This window comes from Phyllobates terribilis, unplaced genomic scaffold (genome assembly GCF_046119375.1).
Source record: "Phyllobates terribilis strain yellow unplaced genomic scaffold, ASM4611937v1 Scaffold_1__5_contigs__length_1240528914, whole genome shotgun sequence".
Taxonomy (NCBI): Eukaryota; Metazoa; Chordata; class Amphibia; order Anura; family Dendrobatidae; genus Phyllobates; species Phyllobates terribilis.
Genome location: NW_027362761.1, coordinates 1,159,099,275 through 1,159,116,820, shown reverse-complemented (window position 1 = coordinate 1,159,116,820; position 17,546 = coordinate 1,159,099,275). Strand labels below are relative to the sequence as shown.

Here is a 17,546-nt window from a genome sequence, read left to right as displayed (position 1 = left end):
ACAACACAAAAGTCATTATCTCAGTAAATTAGAATACTTTATAACAACAGCATGAAAAATGATTTTAAAATCCGAAATGTATGTTCAGTAAATGCCTCAATACTTGGTCGGGCTCCTTTTGCATCGATTACTGCATCAATGCGGCAATGTGGCATGGAGGCGATCAGCCTGTGGCACTGCTGAGGTGTTATGGAAGCCCTGGTGGTTTTGAGAGCAGCCTTCAGCTCGTCTGCATTGTTGGGTCTGGTGTCTCTCCTCTTCCTCTTGACAATACCCTATAGGTTCTCTATGGGGTTAAGGTCAGGTGAGTTTGCTGCCAATCAAGCACAGTGATACTGTTGTTTGTAAACCAGGTATTGGTACTTTTGGCAGTGTGGACAGGTGCCAAGTCCTGCTGGAGAATGACATTTCCATCTCCAAAAAGCTTGTCGGCAGAGAGAAGCATGAAGTTCTCTAAAATCTCCTGGTAGACGGCTGCGCTGACTTTGGTCTTGATAAAACACAGTGGACCTACACCAGCAGATGACATGGCTCCCCAAACCATCACTGATTGTGGAAACTTCACACTAGACCTCCAGCAGCTTGGATTGTGGCCTCTCCACTCTTCCTCCAGACTCTGGGACCTGAATTTCCAAATGAAATGCAAAATTTACTTAGTGTGTGAATGACTGCCTTCTGGACATCTGTCAAGTCAGCAGTCTTCCCCATGATTGTGGAGCCTACTGAAACAGACCAAGAGACATTTTTAAACGCTTAGGAAGCCTTTGCAGGTGTTTTTTTGTTATTTATTCTAATTTACTGAGATAATGACTTTTGTGTTTTCATTGGCTGTAAGCCATAATCATCAACATTAACAGAAATAAACACTTGAAATAGATCACTCTGTTTGTAATGACTCTATATACTATAGGTTTCACTTTTTGTACTGAAGAACTGAAATAAATTAACTTTTTAATGATATTCTAATTTAGTGACATGCACCTGTATATTTGGAATCGCCGCTTTCAGAATTGCCCAATCTATCAAAATATAAAAAGAATTAATCCGATTGGATCAAAACATCGTATCTACCCCATTATGCTATCAACAAAAAATAAGCCCTCACCCAACTCCAGATCCCGAAAATTGGAGACGCTACGGGTCTCGGAAAATGGCGACATTCTTTCTTTTTTTTTTTTGCAAACTTTGGATTTTTTTTCACCACTTAAGTAAAAAAAGAACCTATACATGTTTGGTATCTACAAACTCGTAATGACCTGGAAAATCATAATGGCAGTTCAGTTTTAGCATTTAGTGAACATGGGAATTAAAAACTCCAAAAAACAATTGTGAAATTGCAGGGTTTTTTTTGCTATTTCACCACACTTAGAATTTTTCCCCATTTTCATGTACACAATACAGTAAAATTAATGGTGTTGTTCGAAAGTACAACTTGTCCCACAAAACTCAAGCCCTCAGACGACCATATTGATGGAAAAATAAAAATGTTATGGCTTTATGAAGAAGGGGAGCAAAAAAACAAAAACGCAAAAACGAAAAATCCCAAGGTGGTAAAGGGTTTACAATTTGGGACTTTCTCCTCTCTCATCACATTAAGGACATGTAATTCTATAGGCAGACATGTCAAATTTTAGCAATGGGTTTCTGTAAGGTTATGCCGCCGAAGGATTTTTAACCCCTCTACTACCCATTACCAATCTTCTAAATGTGCCGTTGGACACCGGGGCTCTGGCAAGTGATGCAGAAACTTTCCTGTAGTGCGGCTGCAGTGGGCTCAAAAGGCGGCGGGCCCACTGAAAGCACCTATAAGGGCCAGCTTGGTCCTCCTCTGACGCCCAGTCATAGGAGATTGTTATTTGCATTATATACTAAAGTATTGCATTATGCATTGCAAGTGATCAAACAACTGCAGGATCAAGTCCCCTAGGGAAACTACGTAAAAAAAAACTAGAAAGGAATTTAAAAAAATAACTAAAACAAAAACTCTTTAAATTATCATTCCCTTCCTCGCGCTCTCAAAACAAAAAGAAAAAATTAACATTTTTGGTTTCTCTGCAACTGTGAAAGTCCGACATCGCAAAATATGAAATGATTTAACCCCTACAACAAAAGCCGTAAAGAAAAAAAAGTCAAGATTAGTGTTTTCTAGTCACCGCACCTTCCCCAAAAAATACAATCAAAAGCTATCAAAACATAGTATGTGCTCCAAAAACGGTACCAATAAAAACATCAGCTCGCCACGGCAAAATAAAAAAAGAACCCTTCACACGGAAAAGTGAAAAAATGGCGGCACAAGTTAGTTATTTTTTTCACGAAGTTCCTAATATTTTTAAACCACTAAAATATATCTTTTTAGGATCTATATCTATATATATACATATAATATATAGATATATATTTATGTATATAAACAACTTTGGTATTACCATAATCATACTGATTGGGAAAATGATGTTTCCAGGTAATTTATACCGCATGATGAACGCTGTCATAACAAATCCCAAAAAACAATGGTGGACTTGTGGTTTTTTTTCACCTCACTTGGATTTTTTTTCATGTTTTTCAGTACATCATATAGTAATATGAATAAAACTACAACTAGTCCTGCAAAAAAAACAAACCCTCAAATGGCTACTTTGATAGAAAAGTTCTGTTTCTTGGGATAAGGGGAGGAAAAAATGAAGGCCCAAATGAAAAAGCGTTAAAGGGGTTGTCCAGGTCTTGGGGTTCAGGTCTATAGTCACTCTATATGACTGCAGACTTGTGAATCCTCTGCAGACTTGTGAATCCTCAGCGTACAGTGCACACTGTCAGGATTCGTCGGTGCTGGGAGCGGGCGGGCGCGTGAGTGCAAGTAAGCGATTTGCATACATGTGGTCATGTGCCGACTAGTCGTGCACAGCCTCGCTCAGTACAAGGCCAGGCACGTCTAGTCGAAATGTGGACGATGAGTAACGTCCGCTCCCAGCGCCAGCGAATCCTGACAGCGCACACTGTGCGAGCTGTGAGGGTTCACAAGTCTGCAGTCACACAGCGTGACTACAAACCAGAGCCCCACGTCTGGACAACCCCTTTAAGAGTGGGCGGTCTCAAAATGGCCAATTACAAGGCAATTGATAAGTTACACGTTAATATAATATCACATTTTTAATTCAAGCTACAAACTACATCTTCCTATTTTAAAACCAACTTTATTAACACCTAATTCAGGACAGAACAAACAACAGGACAGAACCACGTGTTCTTAATTTCACCAATCACAGTCCTCTATATTTTCCGGTTGCTAGGGCGGCGATCAAACATAAGGAGAGTAACCAGGCCGAGTTGCACTCTGGGAATAGTAGTTTTTCTCTTAGCAGAGAACCATTTTAGAACTGCTGCGCTGTAAACATTAGGACTACAATACCCAGCAGTCATTGCGCCGCATTAGAAACCGCTGTTGAAACTACTATTGGACTGTTCTGAGCTCCTAAAGAAGCAGGGAATGTGTCAGAAGGTAAGTGACTGCTTTACTGAAGACTAGGCTGCATTCTCCACATCATCCACGGGCATCAGATGCAGGGCTCACCACAGTGGGGTCTACTTCTGGGAAAGCTGGGTGACAAACAGTATCACTCTTCCTTATTGCACTTGTCACTCAGCTTTCCTATTATTCCTACATCTGCATAAGAAGCAAATTAAGAATGTGTTGATTTGCATAGAAAAAAACCCTTTTAAACTTGATGAGGCTGGTGTATTTACTTTGGGAAAAAATCCAGCTCACAATGGCTGTGTAGTCCTCTTTGGAAAGTTCTGCCCCATTCATATCCATATAGTCATATCCAGTTCTTAGCCTTTATCATACCATGAAGATTATACAGGCCATTCAGAAATGGGATTTTTCAAAGTAACTACACCAGTCTCATCAGGTCTAAGATTTTTTTAATAAATTATGCAGATCACCTTCCAAAAGGATCATTTTTGGCAGGATAATGTCACTTATTTCCATAGCAGAGCAAAAAATAAAAAAATCCAATTTTATGAGCGGGTCTGCTAAAAAAATGGCGGAAAAAGCGCTAAGAAAACAATCAAAACACTGATCCGATTAATTTGTGCGGGAAAAATGACGTTCTGTCCGTATGTCCGGGCTTCCAAAAGGCGCCAAAGCGTTTAAAGAAGTGACGTCCGGCGGCTCCACGCCGATCCTCAGATTCTTCAGGTGTTTTCTGCCGAGAAGTCACTCGATATTTCACAGATGAAGTCAATGGGAAGGATAAGATGGCGCCCGGGCGTCTTATTGAACATTCTGTCAGCGTTTTGGCTTCATTGTCTTCATCGTTTTGTAGAATTTTAAAAAACGTCTGGAAAATATCAGTAAAGAGAAGCTTCAATTTTTTTTTTAAATAAATAACGACAGCGAAAATAAAACCCTGAAAAAGTGCTGAGGAAATGACTAAAAAACTCCAAAGAAAGGGGACAATTCCTGGAGCATCTTCTGCTTGAAAAAGGACCTGCGGAAAAAGACGCGGTGTGAATGTACCCTTAGGGTATGTGCACACGGTGCGTTTTTTATGCAGTAAATCCGTGCGGAATTGGCCCCAAAAACGCATTGGAAACCTTATCCCAGCATTTTCTATGAGATTTTGCAAGATCTGTACACATGATCAGGATTTTTCCTAACAGAATTTCATGTTCGGAAGCAGCATGTCGTTTCTTTGGGCGTTTTTGCTTGTCTTTTTCCTATACAATGCATTGGAAAAAACGCAAAAAATGCGTCAAAAACGCTGCAGAAATTTCTGCAAAGCAAATCCTGATTGTGTGCACATACCCTAAGGCTATGATGAGTTTTGTATGTTGCACTATTTGTGCTCCATTTCTGCACCTAGTATTTAGGTTACTTGTGTTTTCTTAGGGTGCAGACAGATGGCCGTATAACATGGACGAGGATTACATCGCAATGCTCGGACTGGCCGGCGGCTCTTCTGACCCGAGCGTGACAGCGTCATGTATTTCTATGCAGCTGTCACTCTCCGGTCAGTGATGCAAAAATATACAGCGTCAAAAACGCACCAAAAGCTCAGCGTGGGAACATAGCCTAAGGCTATGTTCACACGTTGCATTTTTGCATTTTTTTTTGCTGCTTTTTTTATGCAAATGTTCAGCTGCATTTTACAGTACCAGCAAAAGCTATGAGATTTCAGAAATCTCCAGCACACCACACACATTGTTTTTTTTTTTTCCTGACTGACTTGGAAAACGGCTGCGTTTTTGCAAAATGCAGCATGTCACTTCTTTCAGCGTTTTTTCACCCATAGGAAGCAATAAATAAGTGCAAAATGCAGAAAAAAACGCAGGCATCAGGTTTTGCTGTGTTTTCGGTGCAGAAAACCTAAGGAAGTTGCATCATCTTTTTTGGGGGGAACAAAGGACAAAAAAAAAAAAATCGCAGTAAAAAAATGCAGCAAAAAAAGCAGCAAAACATGCTTTTTGTAAGCAGCTTCTTTCCTGCCAAGAAAGCAGATTTTGCCTGCAGAAAAAACCTGCAGTAAAAATGCAACATGTGAACATAGCCTTACTGGTACAAAATGTTGCAGTGCAGAAATAGACAAATTTCCTAAGAAGTAGAGTGGAAAATGTAGGATATGAGGACATGTTCACACTTGGGTTCCAATGTTCCGTCCCGTCGCGTGAACTGATGCAGTCAGAAGGGGAGGAGCCCACTAATTCTTATGGGGGCCGCCTGGGTTCCATTAAAGGGGTTGTTATCACCTATGCACAGGATAGCATGCTGATCGCTCGGGTCTGACCTCTAGGACCCGCACTGATCGGCTGAAGAGGGATCTTTATGTCCCCGTTAGAATGGAGCATCAATGCCCATGTGCGACCGCCGCTCCATTTATTCCATATGGGGCTGCCAAGCCTTGTGTTCGGCTTTTTCGGCAGCCCCATAGAGCATGAGCGAAGCATCCAACTTGCTGCTCCATTTTGTAATAAAATTCCCCCCATCTAGGATAAATCTTCCCTGTTCTGCTGAATATTGCAGGTCCCAGCAGTCACATCCCCCTAAACAATCCGCAAGTTATCATCTATCCCATGGAAAGGTATTACTTGTTTTTGATGGGTCGTTCCCTTTAAATGTCAGGTTTTTTTTGGAACAGAAGAAAAAAAAATTCTGCATGTTGTGCTTTTATTCCTTTCTAAAAAAAACGGACACTAAGGCTATGTTCACACTTGGCGTTTTTTCAGCGTTTTTTTTCTGCAGCAAAACTTGATCGCTTGGCAGGAAAGAAGCTGCGTCAAAATCGCAGGTTTTGGTGCGTTTTTCTGGATCCCTTCCACCACAGAAGCATGAACACAGGTCACCAATGCAAGACATATGTGAAACCATATTAACCAGAATTACAAATGTAACAGTGGGGGGAGGTGTATTGGTCAGTATGGCCACAAGCCCACTATCAGTATTTGGTCAGTATTCGGTCAGTATTTTTTCTCAGGAGTGGGAGCTAAAACCAGGAGTGGGTGATAAATGCAGAATTGGTGACTTGTTTCTATTATACCTTTTCTCTGATTGTTCCTCACCTGGTTTTGGCTCCCACTCCTGAGAAAAAATATTGACCAAATACTGATAGTGGGACCATGGCCAACTAGTTTACCTAAGACACTGGCAGTGCATTGAGTTTGTAGGACACCATTTACTTTCACACTATGGTCTACCATTGGGTTGCTCAGGCATTGTTCAATTTCACACCTCCCTGGGCCACAGGTATTGTTCAATCTCACACCTTGCTCAGCCATTGTTTACACTATACACATCTCTAATTTAATTACACTGTACTAATCCAAACTGCCATCTCAGGTGACAAAGACAAGATGGTAAAATTACAAAAATAAATGAGTTTCACATACTGCTCTACTTTTTTTTTTTTTTTTTTACTAAAAACGCACCAAAACCTGATAGCTATGTTCACTCTAGGCGTTTTTTTCACCCCTTATTACTTTCAATGGGTAAAAAGCTCTGAAAAAAATGCAGAAAAAAACGCTTAAAGACGTGACATGTTCTATTCTGCAAAATAACATGCAAAGCACAAAATACTGATCAAACAAAAAACAATGTCTGTGCAGGAGATTTCTGAAATCTCATCTACTTTGCTGGTACTGTAAAACGCAGCAGAAAATTTGCATTAAAAAAAAAGCAAGAAAAAAAATGTTGAAAAAACACCTAGTGTGAACATAGCCTTACTGGTCTGTTTCATTGGTACAGTAGTCATTTGCATCATTGCCAGTTGTCTACAAATTCCTGCACAGTCTGGAAAACTTCCCGATCACTGAGGGTCCGACCGCTCGGACCTCCACAGGTCCCGGGAACAAGGGCTCTTCACCCGATTGAAAAGAGCGGTGGTCGATCATGCGCTCTGTTGCTCAATTCTTAATGGGAACGTCAGAGATAGCTGAGCACAGGAAGATTAGAGCGCTGATCGACCCACTCACAAGGGGCTCTCGCCATAGGTGGGAGTCCTAGTGGTCAGAGCCCCAGGGATCTGGACATTATTCACTATACCACGGTTAGGTGACGACTTCCAAACTTGGGAATACACCCTTAAAGAGGACGAGGTCAAAAGTGGGCAGTTTATTCCTGCCGCTCCCCTGAGCATTTTTTTTTAATCTGCCATACTGTTACAGAGATATGGGCCTTTTTATTTAGTGCTCATTTTTATGGTCTTTTACTAAGGGGGTGTGGCCAACAGGCTAATTATGCAGAGCAAACTGAAGACACGCCCCCGAGGATCCTGTGAGCCGCGCCTCCTTGTAAAGGCCATAAAAATTAGCTTTAAATAAAAAGGGCCATATCTCTGGAACCGTATGACGGAATAAAAAATAATAATAATCAGGGGAGTAGAGGGAATAAAATTAGATCAAAAACTGGTCCCATTTCACCTGGTAACAAGTCCGTTAAGGCTGGGGCGACATTGAGATCGTGGTGCCACGCTGCGATATTACACCTAATGATCCCCTACGGTGTTACATTGTGACCAGTGACGTACCACAACATAAAGTCCAAAATGTTTCCAAAAGGGTTTGATCTTCAGTTTCTGGTCGCATGCGACTCACCATATACTAAACCCTTTACCGACATATGACGTACAGTTACGGTTATGTCATATGCCGCCTACCTTACTTTGACGCGGGCTCGCAAGCTGAGCCTGCATCTTTCCCGGCAAATGATGTCTGAATTATTCAGCCATCATCTGCTGCTAACAGCCGCGGATAGTTAATAAAAATATGCAAAAAAAAAAATATATATAAGTTCAAATCCCTCTCACCCTATTAAAAAACCCACATATTTGGTATCGATGCCTTTCGTAAAAGCCCGATCTATTGAAATATAAAATAAATTAACCCAATCGGTGAACGGTAGAATGAGAGATTGGATCGAAACGGCAGAATTAATTTTTTTCGACAACATTGCAATAAAATGCAATTGAAACATCGTATCTACCCCAAAATGGTAACAGTAAAAGCGTCAGCTCAGGGTGCAAAAAAATAAGCCCTCACACTGCCCCGGATCCCACAAAAAATTACAAAATTACGGGTTTTGGACAAAGGCTTAACTAAAAAAAAAAAACTATACGTGTTTAGTATCTGACCTGGAGAATCAGATTGCAAGGTCAATTTTACATGTAGTGAAAATGGTGAATAAAAATTAAAAAAAAAGATTTTTTTTTTACTATTTCGCCGCACTGGAATTTTTTCCCACTTTCCAGGACTCACACAATAAAATGATGATTTCATTCAAAAGTACAACTCGTCCCACAACAAAAAAAACAAGCCCTAGTGCGGCATTGTGGAAGACGGGGAGGAAAAAAGAAAGCACAAAAAGAGATGGGGGGCACCGAAATATCAGTGCCTTCTGTAGAGAACTCCTTACACGCTGGGAAGACGATACCCTGGCAGCTTAGAGAGGGACAGACAGCGTGTGGGCAGCACGTGGGCACAATGCCAGCAAGGGAGTCACGCTGGTTGTCTGATACAATAGAAAGACACAAAACCAAACAGAGACCCCACAATACCGGTATCAGCGGGGTCAGGAACGCAACGGGAAGTCAGCGGAAGAGGAATCATTAGATTGTGTGCACATCTATCGGGGTAAGAATTGCTAATGCAACTATATATATATCTCACTAAATTAGAATATCATCAAAAAGTTAATTTATCTCAGTTCTTCAATACAAAAAGTGAAACTCCTATATCAGGGGTCCTCAAACTTTTTAAACAGGGGGCCAGTTCACTGTCCCTCAGACCATTGGAGGGCCGGAATATAGTTTTTAAAAAAAACTATGAACAAATTCCTATGTACACTGCACATATCTTATTTTGTAGTAAAAAAAAACAATACAGGAATAAATACAATATTTAAAATGAAGAACAAGTAAAGTTAAATCAACCGGTATTTCAATAGGTAGGTAACGGTCCTCAATAGGCAGCATAGGTCCCCAATAGGCAGGTAAATGTCCCCAATAGGCAGCATAGGTCCCCAATAGGCAGGTAAATGTTCCCAATAGGCAGCATAGGTCCTCAATAGGCAGCATAGGTCCCCAATAGGCAGGTAAATGTCCCCAATAGGCAGCATAGGTCCCCAATAGGCAGGTAAATATCCCCAATAGGCAGCATAGGTCCCCAATAGGCAGGTAAATGTCCCCAATAGGCAGGTAAATATCCCCAATAGGCAGGTAAATATCCCCAATAGGCAGCATAGGTCCCCAATAGGCAGGTAAATGTCCCCAATAGGCTGCATAGGTCCCCAATAGGCAGGTAAATGTCCCAAATAGGCAGGTAAATGTCTCCAATAGGCAGGTAAATGTCTCCTATAGGCAGGTAAATATCCCCAATAGGCAGCATAGGTCCCCAATAGGCAGGTAAATATCCCCAATAGGCAGGTAAATGTCCCCAATAGGAAGCATAGGTCCCCAATAGGCAGGTAAATGTTCCCAATAGGCAGCATAGGTCCTCAATAGGCAGCATAGGTCCCCAATAGGCAGCATAGGTCCCCAATAGGCAGGTAAATGTCCCCAATAGGCAGCATAGGTTCTCAATAGGCAGCATAGGTCCCCAATAGGCAGGTAAATGTCCCCAATAGGCAGCATAGGTCCCCAATAGGCAGGTAAATATCCCCAATAGGCAGCATAGGTCCCCAATAGGCAGGTAAATGTCCCCAATAGGCAGGTAAATGTCTCCAATAGGCTGGTAAATATCCCCAATAGGCAGCATAGGTCCCCAATAGGCAGGTAAATGTCCCCAATAGGCAGGTAAATGTTCCCAATAGGCAGCATAGGTCCCCAATAGGCAGGTAAATGTCCCAAATAGGCACCATAGGTCCCCAATAGGCAGGTAAATGTTCCCAATAGGCAGGTAAATGTTCCCAATAGGCAGCATAGGTCCCCAATAGGCAGGTAAATGTCCCAAATAGGCACCATAGGTCCCCAATAGGCAGGTAAATGTCCCCAATAGGCAGGTAAATGTCCCCAATAGGCAGGTAAATGTCCCAAATAGGCAGGTAAATATCCCCAATAGGCAGGTAAATGTCCCCAATAGGCAGGTAAATGTCCCCAATAGGCAGCATAGGTCCCCAATAGGCAGGTAAGTGTCCCAAATAGGCAGCATAGGTCCCCAATAGGCAGGTAAATGTCCCAAATAGGCAGGTAAATGTCCCCAATAGGCAGCATAGGTCCCCAATAGGCAGGTAAATGTCCCCAATAGGCAGGTAAATGTCCCAAATTGGCAGGTAAATGTCCCCAATAGGCAGCATAGGTCCCCAATAGGCAGGTAAATGTCCCCAATAGGCAGCATAGGTCCCCAATAGGCAGGTAAATGTCCCCAATAGGCAGCATAGGTCCCCAATAGGCAGGTAAATGTCCCCAATAGGCAGGTAAATGTCCCCAATAGGCAGCATAGGTCCCCAATAGGCAGGCTGTTTCCCCCTTATAATGTCCTATGCAGGCTGTTCCCCCCCTTATTATGCCCCATGCAGGATTTCCCTTTCTCCCACCATATAATACCCCGTGCAAGATATCACCCCCCCCCATATAATGCCCCATTCAGGATGTCACCCCCCCACCCCCATATAATGACACATGCAGCATGTCACCCCCCTGTCTTTATAATGCCCCATTCAGGATGTCACCCCCCCCCCCATATAATGCCCCATGCAGGATGTCACCCCTAATATTATGCCCCATGCCTCCATACATTAAAAAAAAAAAAATCCAATACTCACCTCCCTCCTTGCCTGCTGCTGCTGCTCAGGTCCGGACTCCAGCGTCTCCGGCGTTGTCCCTTTCTGCGCTGCCTGTGACGGCTCAGGGGAGGGCGCGGTGTAAAGACGTCAAAGGGAGCGCAGACCGGGAAGACCGCGGATCTGCGGAGGCACGGGGAGAGGTAAGTATCCGGCTGCCGGGGCCCTGAGAAAGCGGGGGGAAGGGCGGGCGCTGACACCACTCTCCTCTGCCCACAGCTCGGCGGGCCGGATAAAAGTCCTCCGCGGGCCAGATGTGGCCCGCGGGCCGTAGTTTGAGGACCCCTGTCCTATATTATATAGAGTCATTACACACAGAGTGATCTATTATATAGAGTCATTACACACAGAGGGATCTATTATATAGAGTCATTACACACAGAGGGATCTATTATATAGAGTCATTACACGCAGAGGGATCTATTATATAGAGTCATTACACACAGAGGGATCTATTATATAGAGTCATTACACACAGAGGGATCTATTATATAGAGTCATTACACACAGAGGGATCTATTATATAGAGTCATTACACACAGAGGGATCTATTATATAGAGTCATTACACACAGAGGGATCTATTATATAGAGTCATTACACACAGAGGGATCTATTATATAGAGTCATTACACACAGAGTGATCTATTATATAGAGTCATTACACACAGAGGGATCTATTATATAGAGTCATTACACACAGAGTGATCTATTATATAGAGTCATTACACACAGAGTGATCTATTATATAGAGTCATTACACACAGAGGGATCTATTATATAGAGTCATTACACACAGAGGGATCTATTATATAGTAATTACACGCAGAGGGATCTATTATATAGAGTCATTACACACAGAGGGATCTATTATATAGAGTCATTACACACAGAGGGATCTATTATATAGAGTCATTACACACATAGTGATCTATTATATAGAGTCATTACAAACAGAGGGATCTATTATATAGAGTCATTACACACAGAGGGATCTATTATATAGAGTCATTACACACAGAGGGATCTATTATATAGTCATTACACGCAGAGGGATCTATTATATAGAGTCATTACACGCAGAGGGATCTATTATATAGAGTCATTACACACAGAGGGATCTATTATATAGAGTCATTACACACAGAGGGATCTATTATATAGAGTCATTACACACAGAGGGATCTATTATATAGAGTCATTACACACAGAGGGATCTATTATATAGTCATTACACGCAGAGGGATCTATTATATAGAGTCATTACACACAGAGGGATCTATTATATAGTCATTACACGCAGAGGGATCTATTATATAGAGTCATTACACACAGAGTGATCTATTATATAGAGTCATTACACACAGAGGGATCTATTATATAGAGTCATTACACACAGAGTGATCTATTATATAGAGTCATTACACACAGAGGGATCTATTATATAGAGTCATTACACACAGAGGGATCTATTATATAGTCATTACACGCAGAGGGATCTATTATATAGAGTCATTACACACAGAGGGATCTATTATATAGAGTCATTACACACAGAGGGATCTATTATATAGAGTCATTACACACAGAGGGATCTATTATATAGTCATTACACGCAGAGGGATCTATTATATAGAGTCATTACACGCAGAGGGATCTATTATATAGAGTCATTACACACAGAGGGATCTATTATATAGAGTCATTACACACAGAGTGATCTATTATATAGAGTCATTACAAACAGAGGGATCTATTATATAGTCATTACACACAGAGGGATCTATTATATAGAGTCATTACACACAGAGGGATCTATTATATAGTCATTACACGCAGAGGGATCTATTATATAGAGTCATTACACGCAGAGGGATCTATTATATAGAGTCATTACACACAGAGGGATCTATTATATAGAGTCATTACACACAGAGGGATCTATTATATAGTCATTACACGCAGAGGGATCTATTATATAGAGTCATTACACACAGAGCGATCTATTATATAGAGTCATTACAGACAGAGGGATCTATTATATAGAGTCATTACACACAGAGGGATCTATTCCAAGTGTTTATTTCTGTTAATGTTGATGATTATGGCTTACAGCCAATGACAACACAAAGGTCATTATCTCAGTAAATTAGAATACTTTATAACAACAGCTTGAAAAATGTTTTTAAAATCTGAAATGTATGTTCAGTAAATGCCCTCAATACTTGGTCGGGCTCCTTTTGCATCGATTACTGCATCAATGCGGCAATGTGGCATGGAGGCGATCAGCCTGTGGCACTGCTGAGGTGTTATGGAAGCCCAGGTGGCTTTGATAGCAGCCTTCAGCTCGTCTGCATTGTTGGGTCTGGGGTCTCTCATCTTCCTCTTGACAATACCCCATAGATTCTCTATAATAGATTCTCTATGGGGTTAAGGTCAGGCGAGTTTGCTGCCAATCAAGCACAGTGATACTGTTGTGTAAACCAGGTATTGGTACTTTTGGCAGTGTGGACAGGGGCCAAGTCCTGCTGGAGAATGACATTTCCATCTCCAAAAAGCTTGTCGGCAGAGGGAAGCATGAAGTGCTCTAAAATGTCCTGGTAGACGGCTGCGCTGACTTTGGTCTTGATAAAACACAGTGGACCTCCACCAGCAGATGACATGGCTCCCCAAACCATCACTGATTGTGGAAACTTCACACTAGACCTCAAGCAGCTTGGATTGTGGCCTCTCCACTCTTCCTCCAGCCTCTGGGACCTTGTGCAGTGTGTCAATGACTGCCTTCTGGACATCTGTCAAGTCAGCAGTCTTCCCCATGATTGTGGAGCCTACTGAAACAGACTAAGGGAACGTTTTAAACGCTTAGGAAGCCTTTGCAGGTGTGTTTTGTTAATTATTTTAATTTACTGAGATAATGACTATTGTGTTGTCATTGGCTGTAAGCCATAATCATCAACATTGACAGAAATAAACACTTGGAATAGATCACTGTGTGTGTAATGACTCTATATAATATCAGTTTCACTTTTTGTATTGAAGAACTGAAATAAATAAATTTTTTGATGATATTCTAATTTAGTGAGATAAACCTGTATTTGGTGAAAGACAAATAATAATTCTGTAAAGGAAAAAAATCATTTGCTTTGTGTCATGTCATCTTCCAAGATCCGTAGTAACTTTTGTACTTTTTAGTTGATTGAGGTGTGAGAGCTTTTTTTTTTTTTTTTTTTTGCGCCCATTGACATTATTTTGGGCTAGATACGCTTTTTTGATTTTTTATCACTTTTTATTTCATCTTTTGTAAGAATTGCAGCAAACAAAAAGGAACAATTCTGCAGTTGTGAGATTTTTTTTTTTGGGGGATTAAAGTACAGCTGAAATAATTTTAGATTTTAATAAATGGACACAAAGTTACGGATATGTTTATTATTTTTATTTGTTGACTTATGACCTGGGAAAACTTTTTCTGTTTAAACATTTATGCCATTATATACAGTACAGACAAAAAGTTTGGACACACCTTCTCATTTAAAGATTTTTCTGTATTTTCTTGACTATGAAAATTGTACATTCACACTGAAGGCATCAAAACTATGAATTAACACATGTGGAATTATATACTTAACAAAAAAGTGTGAAACAACTGAAAATATGTCTTATATTCTAGGCTCTTCAAAGTAGCCACCTTTTGCTTTGATGACTGCTTTGCACACTCTTGGCATTCTCTTGATGAGCTTCAAGAGGTAGTCACCGGAAATGGTTTTCACTTCACAGGTGTGCCCTGGCAGGTTTAATAAGTGAGATTTCTTGCCTTATAAATGGGGTTGGGACCATCAGTTGTGTTGTGCAGAAGTCAGGTGGATACACAGCTCATAGTCCTACTGAATAGACTGTTAGCTGCTTTTTTCTTGCCATAATACAAATTCTAAGTAAAGAAAAACGAGTGGCCATCATTACTTTAAGAAATGAAGGTCAGTCAGTCCGAATAATTGGGAAAACTTTGAAAGTGTCCCCAAGTGCAGTTGCAGAAACCATCAAGCGCTACAAAGAAACTGTCTCACATGAGGACCGCCCCAGCAAAGGAAGACCAAGAGTCACCTCTGCTTCTGAGGATAAGTTTATCCGAGTCACCAGCCTCAGTAATCGCAGGTTAACAGCAGCTCAGATTAGAGACCAGGTCAATGCCACACAGAGTTCTAGCAGCAGACACATCTCTACAGCAACTGTTAAGAGGAGACTTTGTGCAGCAGGCCTTCATGGTAAAATAGCTGCTAGGAAACCACTGCTAAGGACAGGCAACAAGCAGAAGAGACTTGTTTGGGCTAAAGAACACAAGGAATAGACATTAGACCAGTGGAAATCTGTGCTTTGGTCTGATGAGTCCAAATTTTAGATCTTTGGTTCCAACCACCGTGTTTTTGTGCAACGCAGAAAAGGTGAACGGATGGACTTTACATGCCTGGTTCCCACCATGAAGCATGGAGGAGGAGGTGTGATGGTGTGGGGGTGCTTTGCTGGTGACACTGTTGGGGATTTATTCAAAATTGAAGGCATACTGAACCAGCATGGCTACCACAGCATCTTGCAGCGGCATGCTATTCCATCCGGTTTGCGTTTAGTTGGACCATCATTTATTTTTCTACTTGACAATGACCCCAAACACACCTCCAGGCTGTGTAAGGGCTATTTGACCAAGAAGGAGAGTGATGGGGTGCTACGCCAGATGACCTGGCCTCCACAGTCACCAGACCTGAACCCAATCAAGATGGTTTGGGGTGAGCTGGACCGCAGAGTGAAGGCAAAAGGGCCAACAAGTGCTAAGCATCTCTGGGAACTCCTTCAAGATTGTTGGAAGACCATTTCCAGGTGACTACCTCTTGAAGCTCATCAAGAGAATGCCAAGAGTGTGCAAAGCAGTCATCAAAGCAAAAGGTGGCTACTTTGAAGAACCTAGAATATAAGACATATTTTCAGTTGTTTCACACTTTTTTGTTAAGTATATAATTCCACATGTTAATTCATAGTTTTGATGCCTTCAGTGTGAATGTACAATTTTCATAGTCATGAAAATACAGAAAAATCTTTAAATGAGAAGGTGTGTCCAAACTTTTGGTCTGTACTGTATATTTTTTTTGCATATTTTTATCAACAATTGGCGACTATTAGCGGCAGATGATGGCTGAATAATTCTGCCGTCTTTTGCTGGGAAAGATGCAGGCTCAGCTTGCGAGCCCGCGTCAAAGTAAGGTAGGCGGCATATGACATAACCGTAACTGTACGTCATATGTCGGTAAAGGGTTTAGTATATGGTGAGTCACATGCGACCAGAAACTGAAGATCAAACACTTTTGGAAACATTTTGGACTTTATGTTGTGGTACGTCACTGGTCACAATGTAACACCGTAGGGAATCATTATGTGTAATATTGCAGCGTGGCACCACGATCTCAATGTCGCCCCAGCATTAACGGACTTGTTACCAGGTGAAATGAGACCAATTTTTGATCTAATTTTATTCCCTTTACTTCCCTGATTATTATATAGTCATGAAAATACAGAAAAATCTTTAAATGAGAAGGTGTATCCAAACTTTTGGTCTGTTCTATATATATATATATATATATATATATATATATATATATTTATATATATATATATATTATACTGTGTGTGTGTGTATATATATATATACATACGTACATACATACATACATAGATACATACATACATACACACACACATAATCATAATAAACCTTTTCCCGCTTTCCCGTTTTAGGTCAATTAGGATTACCATAATTTTTAATATATTCCAAATGCCAGAATAATGAGAGAGAGAGAATGTTTTAAGGCATTTTTATTACTTACTGCAAAGTCAAGTTTCCATACATTTCATTACTATTTAGTACCGTTGCCCTTAATGACTTGGGTCACACGTTTGGGATATCCTTCCACAAGCTTCTCACAATAGTTGGTTGGAATTTGGGCCCATTCCTCCTGACAAAACTGATGTAACTGATCCAGGTTTGTAGGTCGCCTTGCTCGCAGCCTTTTCAGCTTTGCCCAATTTTCAATAGGATTGAGATCAGGGCTTTGTGATGGCCACTTCAAAACATTGACTTTGTTATCCTTAAGCCACTTTGTTACCATTTTGGCAGTTTGCTTCGGGTCATTATCCATTTGGAAGACTAATTTCCGCCCAAGCTTTAACTTCCTGGCTGATGTTTTGAGATGTTGCTTCAGTATTGCCACATAATCTTCTTTTCTCATGATGCCATC

General features: G+C 41.1%; 1 protein-coding gene across 1 annotated transcript in view; it reads left to right on the top strand.

Annotated features, from left to right (window-relative positions):
* The first annotated feature begins 3,411 nt into the window (after positions 1-3,411).
* LOC141194191 (cilia- and flagella-associated protein 99-like) overlaps positions 3,412-17,546 on the top strand; it is an 83,246-nt gene continuing 69,111 nt past the window's right edge. Inside the window, exon 1 of the mRNA XM_073662208.1 lies at positions 3,412-3,496. The gene's annotated coding sequence lies outside the window, so the exon portion shown is untranslated. The remainder of the gene's footprint in view (positions 3,497-17,546) is intronic.